The sequence below is a fragment of the Drosophila takahashii genome, chromosome 2L (genome assembly GCF_030179915.1).
Source record: "Drosophila takahashii strain IR98-3 E-12201 chromosome 2L, DtakHiC1v2, whole genome shotgun sequence".
NCBI classification, from domain to species: domain Eukaryota; kingdom Metazoa; phylum Arthropoda; class Insecta; order Diptera; family Drosophilidae; genus Drosophila; species Drosophila takahashii.
This window is the reverse complement of record NC_091678.1, coordinates 32,310,784-32,319,581: the sequence shown is the minus strand read 5'-3', so window position 1 is coordinate 32,319,581 and position 8,798 is coordinate 32,310,784.

Here is an 8,798-nt window from a genome sequence, read left to right as displayed (position 1 = left end):
AACCTCACAATCAACGCACCCCGGAGCAGAGCATCGGACATCGAGCTGCACGGAAACGTCACGAACGAGCTAGCGGGTGAGGCCAGGGTGGAACGTTCGTTTACACCATGCGTAATGCAAGGTGAAGCACTAGGCAGCCTCCAGGTATCTACCTAGACTGTCTGCGCGATCCGAGCAAGAGCCTAGTGGGACCATCCGGGACAGAGCCAGGGACAGGCGGTTGTGTGTCTATAGGCGTTGCCCTGTAGAGCGCAGCTCCTGTTCACCCTAGTCTGAGAACGGTGACGCTTCCCTAAGCCCACACGGCTGATCTCCTTGCGAGTCCGAGGCGCTACGTGTGGTCGGTGAGTCAACGCATCGGAGCAGAACATCGCCGAGCGTCCACAGGGAGCTACAGGGAGCTACAAGACCGGAGCACGGAGTCAACGAGGAAGGCGATCACCGAGGCGACGCACCGTCGTGGAGAGACGAGCATCACTAGGAGGCACCGAGGACCACGAGTGGCGACACCAAGGCCATCAGAGCCACCAAGCCCGCTGTAAGCCCGCTCATACCCGCAATAAACCCAATTCGAACCCGTGAATTCTGTGCTTTCTCACTGATCTATTGGGCGGTCACGTTTATATAAATTTGGTGGGACGAACACATTACTTCTCGCATAAATCACAAATAACTGTTATTTACGGTCCCTGCTTCTAATATTTCTATCAAACTAATGTTAATAGGCTGTCTGTCCTTAAATTCGCCAATTTCGGAGCTATCTATTAGAATATTTTCCAAATCTGTGATTACGATTCTGTTTTTAGCTAAAATTATTTCCAAAAGGTGAGTTTCTTTATTTGTTTCGAATTTTGTATTTGATTTATCGCGTCTTCGTTTAAACGTTCTTGAAATTTGATATTTAATTCCGTTTGACCTTCATTTACTCTCATTAGCTGCTTTTGATTGAATTCTATTTGTTCCTAATCGTCAAAGTCGGGTGTGCCCGTAACAACTTTTAATGCTGTCCCAATTAAGTTAATACTTCTAGCGGCCCTATGGTGGATTTTTAGGGTAGCTACCAACTAGCGAATGTGTCTGAGGTCTGTCGTTATGACCGGTATCCTGTGATCGTCAGTAAACGTTCCTGTCAATTTTTCAGTCTGGTCAGCGTAGTCTTCGTAGGTCGTTATGTTCGTTGCGTGCTGTAGGTATTCGAAAGTTTCCCAGACTACAATGTCACCGTCCCCTATTGGGATATAGTTTGCGTTCATATAGTCGTTCAGTTTTATTGTCGCGTCCGTTCTAGCAGTCGTTAGTGCCCAAACTAAAATTTATTTTCCTAGCCTAAAAAGATATAAAAGGATATAAAGGGAGATTTAAAATGATAATATAAAAAGGTCACAAATCTAGCGAAGATTGTCCTTGTTGACCACTCTCCCTTTAATTAGGACCGTGGGTCCCAGGTCTGCTTTAATAATTTCCTCTGAACATAGGGGAGAAAGTTTATTCCCTAGGCGTTTATTTGATTTCAGGAAAACTTTGTCGCCGGCCTGATATTTTTTATGAACTCTTCTTTTATTTATTTGGTCCAGGCTTTTCTATTGTCCTTGTTGTATTTTAGCGCTAATCTTTGTCTCAAACTCTGTGGAATTAGAGTGTATTATCTCTATAGGGGTTTTATTGGTCACCGAATGAATGGTTCTATTGTATTTAGCTGTTGCCAGTAAAATAACCTCCACAGTGTCGTTAATTTGTTTTTCGATTTTTAAGCAACGCGCTATTTCAGCAAGAGTTGCATTCGCAATGCTAATGCTAAAATTATTTAACAATATTGACTTAATAGTCTCGGAATTTAATGACCTTTCATTGTCGCAGAAAATTGTTTGTGTGTTATGCCTAGTACTCACTTCAATCAAAAAGCCTACGAAATGAAAATCTCCATACAAATTTTTGATCACGAAATTTTCCACCTGTCATTTTTGTATAGAAATTTTCGTTTCGTTGCCTTTTTGATTGAAGTGAGTACTAGGCCTTAGGGGAAAAATTTACGATATTTAAAATTGGGAATTTTACATCCACGATAGCTCTTGATGAGATCGGCTGCACAATAGCAAACTTAGAAAAAGTATCGATACATGTGAGGAAGAGTTTTCCATCTGTTGAAAATATGTCTATATGGAGGATGTCCCCTGAATAACAGGGGATTGGCGTTTGGCCAACTGTTTGCCTTGTAGGGTGGCGCGTGTATTTTGCCATAGAGCAAACTTTACAATTTAGAGTTGTAAAGAAGCTACTACGGCCGGGGTGATCCTCAGCGGCCCAGAGTTCCCCACAAAATTTATAATATTCTGAGACGGCCAAGACATAAGACGCCAATGATTTGTCGGGGGTTTTCTTAGAGGGAAACGAACAAGGTGGGGTTGTTAGGGACTATGCGGAGCCCGCGGGGCTTTCGGCGGCTACTGCTGTGGCCCGGAATACTCCAGCGGCCAATGCCTCTGTCCGGCCCGGAATAATCCAGCGGCGCGTACACGAGCCGGCGCCCGGAATTTGTCCAGCGGCCCGTGCTCCAGTCCGTGCCCGGAATAATCCAGCGGCGCGTACACGAGTCGGCGCCCGGAATTTGTCCCAGCGGCCCGTGCTCAAGGCCTGTACCCGGAATAATCCAGCGGTCAGCGCTCAAGCCTGTACCCGGAATAATCCAGCGGTCAGCGCTCAAGCCTGTACCCGGAAATGGTCCAGCGGTCACAGGAATAAGGATCAGGCACCCCGGCGAAGAGTTCTAGTTGAAGGTCCTGGGGTACGCGAGGAAAAGAAGAGGGGTGATCTATTCGTCCTTTTATTTGTTCCAAAGGTTCTAGCAGTTCCATTGTTGGCCGGCGGCCATGCTCACCCGTAGCGGAGCGCCTCGATGTGTCCTCAGGTTACTTGCTTGCTCTTCGTCTCTTAGTTCTCTTTGTGCTTCTAGTTCTCTTTGTAGTTCTAGTTCTCTTAACTTATAACTGACTTTGTGGCTTCGTGCCCTCTTAAATTAGATAACGTGTGGCTTTGTGCCCTCTTAAACTAAATAACGTGTGGCTTCGTGCCCTCTTAAACTAAATCTTAGGCTAATGTGCTTATATACTTATGTCTAATTTGTGACTTCGTCACAGAGTTATCTCTGTGGCTAGTCGAACCATTTTTGGGAAGAAATAGTCCCGCAGAATTTGTTTCACATTTTCTTGAGCCGCTCGATGGGCTCTATTATGTTCTAAAGTTACTATTTCTTTTTGCTCTGTTTTATCAGGAATATCTGTTACTAACGATTTGCAATGTTTAAATGTAGTGGAGGGGAATGCCTCAATTAATTTATGTTGAATAAAGGCAAGAATTGGTAGTTCGCAATGAATGGCATTGACGACATCTGCCTTTACCACGTCTAGCAGTGTTGCTAGAAGAGTTTCGCGATCAGAAACTCGAATATATGGGAAGTCTGCTTCCTCTATGACTATCTGATTACGGAAGCAATTCACAGGTTTGTCTACCGACTCTATGGTGTATGTGAGAGATTCTTCGCTATGGATCGTAGCGATATCAGATTCGGGTTCAACTTGTGTGAGGAGTCACCGAAATGACCCCCCACATTTTTGACACTATTAAGATACTCAGCCACGGAAGCAAGAATTAAAAATGGCCACGGAGGCATTATTAGGTTTAATAAACAAAAGACTCGTAGCCCTGGAGGAATAGATCGATAGTTAAGTCTAGTATTTAAGTGTTTTCTAGTTGGTATTTTGGTGCCAGGAAGGCCGATAGATAAATATTCTTAAATATCCTTAAGAATACTCGTGTGAATATTTTTACGATAAGTGCGATCACTATATTTACGAAAAGTGCGATCACTACCGAGACACGCGGACCTGGCGGAACGCGGTCATACGTTTTCTACGCCCGAACGCATCGGTTGCACGACTCCGTCACCCAGCGAGATCACCGCCAGGACACCGGCTCCGGACCAAGATCAGGGACTAGCGAAGTAAGTTAACCAACGAGTAAACCAAAACCTACAGTGCGGGTAAAGACCCAATACCGAGAATAAAAGTGAAACCAGAAAACCTACCCGTCCCGAGTCGCCTACTAATTTGGGAATCGGGGATCGCCACTCGAGCCACACAGGACCAGCGGAAGGCAGTGTACTTATTTGACTGGTAATATCTCCGAATAAGTGCCCTGTCCTTTTCCGTCGGTACCAGCGCCGGTAACCGGCAGCGTATTTGTCTGGTCATATTCTGCAAATAAGCGTACCGTTTCCCGCCGAAACCAGCGCCGGTAACCGGCCGCTTATTTGTCTGGTCATATTCTGCAAATAAGCGTACCGTTTCCCGCCGGAACCAGCGCGCGACCCTGACTCTAGTCGGCACGAGAGTAAGTGCACCCAGTATACGCAGGCGGGGTACAGGTGACCCCAGTCTGTAGGTTCCCTTTCGCCGCCGACGCCCGTTACCCACGGAACCAGCGGAGAGCCTAAGGACTTATTTGGCTGGTGATAGCTCCGAATAAGCACCCCTGTTTGGCGCCCGCCCAGCAACCCCTCCCGGCCGGCACAGGCCAGTGACCCCACCTCGTCTTTCTGATATCTACAAATTTATCTGTAGAGGATCCTGGGCATACTGAGTCTACCCCAGCCCAAGAAAGTTCCTTACACTTGTAAGGGATTTGTGTTTGATTCTGGGGTGTCTTGTAAGACGTTTATATTTTGACGGGACAACGCGTATAAGTAGTTGCGGAGATTTTTTAGGGACCAGACTATGGCAAGTAGCTCCCGTTCATTTGTTGCGAAGTTTTTTTCGTTATCACGTAACGTACGAGATATCATGGTAATGGGGCGTCCACCTTGGGATAATACCGCCCCCAGACCAAGACCTGAAGCATCCGTTGTTAAATCAAACGACTTCGTAAAGTCATGGTATGACAATAGGACATCTTCAGATGCTAGGATTTCTCTTAGCTTATGAAATGCGTCCCTCTGTTGTTTAGTCATCTCGATATCAATTTTCCTTGATTGATACTTGCATATTTTTCCACTTTCCCCTTTTAGCATTCCTGTAAGGGGTCCCGCTATAGATGCAAAACCTTTAATAAAGCATCTATAATAACTCGCTAATCCCAAAAAGGATCGGAGATTGAAAAGGGTTTTTGGTAGGGGAAATTCCTTGATAGCCCTGACCTTTTCGGGTGAGGTTCGTAAGCCCCCTTCTGATACTATAAATCCTAAATATTCAACGTTTTTCTTTAAAAAATTTGATTTTTCTTGGGACACCCTTATGCCCGCTTGTAGGAGTTTCTCAAGAACCCAGTGAATATCATTAACATGGTCCTCCTTTGTTTGAGAAAAAATTATTACATCATCGACGTACACGTAACAAGTCTTTGAAATTCTTTCCCTTAATACATCATCAATAGCCCGTTGAAAAATGCTGGGAGCATTTTTTAGGCCGAACGGTAATCTAAAAAACTCATACTTACCGTTATTTATAAAGAAAGCTGTTTTTTCCCTATCCCTTTCCGCCAGTTCTATCTGGTGGAAGCCTGATTTAAGATAAAGTATTGTAAAAAATTTAGATTTGCCCATATTTGACAATATGGTCGAAATCGCGGGAATAGGGTATCTATCGTCGATTGTTTTTTGGTTTAATTTTCTGAAGTCGATTACTAGTCGCTTCTTTTTTAACCCATTTTGATCTGTCCCTTTTTTATCTACAACCCAGGTAGGGTTGTTGTATGGGGATCTGGAGGGCCTTATCACGCCGTCCGCAAGAAGTTGTTTAACTTCTGCATTGACGAATTCAGTAACCCCCAGGGGGTGCGGGTACGATTGTGTTTATGTTAAATGGCAGCGCTTCCTCTGGGTCAGCGAAGGCTTTATGATTTTTTACAATCATTTTATCAAAAGTGGCTTTTATTGCCAAAGGAACATCCTCGTCGTCAATTTTAATAAAGTTGACGTTTTCAACCTTGGTGAACTGAATTTTTTCAGACCCATTGCTCGTGTGCAGAACATTTCCGGTAAAATCGAGCTTCGCATTCACTTGTTTAAGCAAGTCTAGCCCGATAATAGCGTCAAAGTCTTTAATATTATTTAATATGAAAAATGGTGTTTTTACGTTGAACACTGAAACTAAGCATTTTTTGTCTATTTTAGTGAAGCCATGGATTGACTTCACGGTGAAGGGTTTCTCCGCTGCCACGATGCCTTTCAGCCCCGGGATTGGAGTAATGTAATTTTTTGAAGTCCCTGTATCTATTGGTAATTTTATTTCTTCTCCTGCTACCGTACGCGTTATGTAAGGGAGCAGGGATTTTAACCTAAAAAATTACAAGAGTCTTCTGTGTCCAGCTCATCCTCTATTTCGGTGGCACTGGCCTGAGCAACGGAATCATAATCTTCGTCGCCGTGTTTTTCTTCCGACAGTTTATCTTTTGTTGAAACCGCGATGACTGTCTTTTTTGCCAAGCTGAAGGTTGTTTAGACTTGAAGGTGTCGACCTCCATTGGCTCTGGTGCTGGTGCTCCATACTCGCAATTTGTTCTGCCTGCATTTTTACTGCCTGCTGCTGGGTTTCTAGATTATTGACGGTGAGAACACTGTCTCGAATAAATGCTGTCCTACTGGTGGATGGATTACAATTTGCCTCAGTTTGTTGATCTCGCTGAGATTCTCCTTTCCCTACCTTTGTTTCCAAAAGTTTCTTATATTCTTCAAGAATTTCTTCGTCTGATGAAACGTTCCCGTTATTTCTATACATGAGTTCGTATATTTAAAAATATCATAGGGATATCATGGGTGTGACAGAATTCGACTAAGTACTTGCCGAAGAATTTATTATAAATTATCAAAATTGTTATGGGTACTAAAAAAAATTCAATTAAGAGCTTTTTGAATCTTTTTGGCTTCTAAATCTTTCTCTTCTTTTCTCACGATAATTAAATACAAAAATCATTTACTTTTATTATAATAAAATTTCAAAGAAAAACTTTTCTTGTTTTTGTTGATATTTAATTTTTATAAATTAAAAAGTAGAAATTACTAGTGTAGGAATTTGTAAAGTTCCCACTGTGGTACATCGGCAAAATTTATTTGCTTATCAAATACTTTATTTATGGCGAATGGATTGGACCACAAGCCTACTCACATTTCTTATATTTTATTCTGTCGTCGTTGTTGACGCTGCTCCTCTGCCGACGTTGCTCTTCTGCCGACGTTGCTCCTCTGCTGATGTTGCTCCTCTGCCGACTCTGCCTTTCTGCTGACGCTGTTATGGTTGCTGCTACTGACGACACTGCTAGGCTGCCGCTGTAGATGTTCCTCTTTCTGCTGCTACTGCTGACGTTGTTAAACCGTCGCTGCCTTTGCCGCTGCTTCTGCCGGCGCTGCTAAACCGCCGCTGCTGATGCTGATGGATGTAGCTACCGCCGCTGCTACCGTTGTTGCTGTTGCTATCGCCGCTGCCGTTGCCGGGGGCGGGGATGTAATTTATCTCTTTTTGTGCAATAACGCACTGCACTTCTGTTCTGTTATTTTATTATCACAAATTAATTGCAATTTGTAATAATAATTTTTTTGCAATCAATATTTTTTATGCATTGCACTTTTTGCTCTGTTATTTAGCAATTTTACATGCAATTTGTATTGTATCACTATGGACGGCAGTCCATGTAGTGACGAAGCGCACCAGGAGAGTGTGCGAAGGCGACTACTATATATACACGAAGAAATGAAAATCTACTGTGATGGTCCGATCATAATGAATGATACACCTATCGAAAGGTATTGCGAAAACTAACAGGATTGCATACCAAGACTCTAAGAAAATAAATTGGCTTGGGAGAGAGAGCGGTGAAAGTGAAAAAGTGAAAATTTCGAAATTTGGAGCTGTTGGGGCCGGTGGGGATAAATGCCCCCTCGAAATGTTTTAGTTGTATTCCTTTTGAAAATACCCGTCGAATGAGGGGTCATTTGTCAAAATCCGACACTCCGTTCCAAAGTTATAGCCAAAATAAGATTTTCTTCGTCTTCCCAAAATGAAAATTTAATTCTGTTTGTCAGTTTGTCAGTTTGTCAGTATGTCAGTTTGTCAGTTTGTCAGTTTGTCAGTTTGTCAGTTTGTCAGTTTGTCAGTTTGTCAGTTTGTCAGTTTGTCCAAAACATGTTTTTTAAGTTTTGAAAATTTGAAATGACGTTCATGACATCGATATAAAAAACTTTTGTTCTACCACTTTTGGAAAAACTCGCTAGTTTAGCGGGAAAACAGCTATAAATAGCTAAAATTCGGAAAGCCGTAACTTCTATACTACTAAAGCTACAGACTTGTGCTGCATCTCGTTTGAAAGGTATTTTTAAATGCTATAAACGCCTTCTATATGCAATTTGTGTAAATGTAATAGTTAAAAAAATATGCACAAAAGACAATTTTTGAAAACTTTTTTTTTAGCTTTTTTTTATTTTTCTCAAAAACGGCTCTAACGATTTTTCTTACAACTTTAAACTGTATAGCCCTTGAGATTCCTTAAATTTTGGTATATAACACATTACTGTAAAAAGTCACGTTTAAAAGTTATTTTTATACGAAAATAGCCACTTTTGCCAGCTCGAACAACTAACGCTCCCTGAGTATTGAATTTGGGTGAGGGTATCCGAACTGTATTTTAGGGTCATGGAATCAGTAAATTTGCACTAAAGAGTTCCATATAGGAATCTTTTGTTCTACGACTTTGGGAAAAAGCCGCTACTTTAGTGGGAAAAAGCTAAAAATAGCTAAATTTCGTTAGTTTGTAAG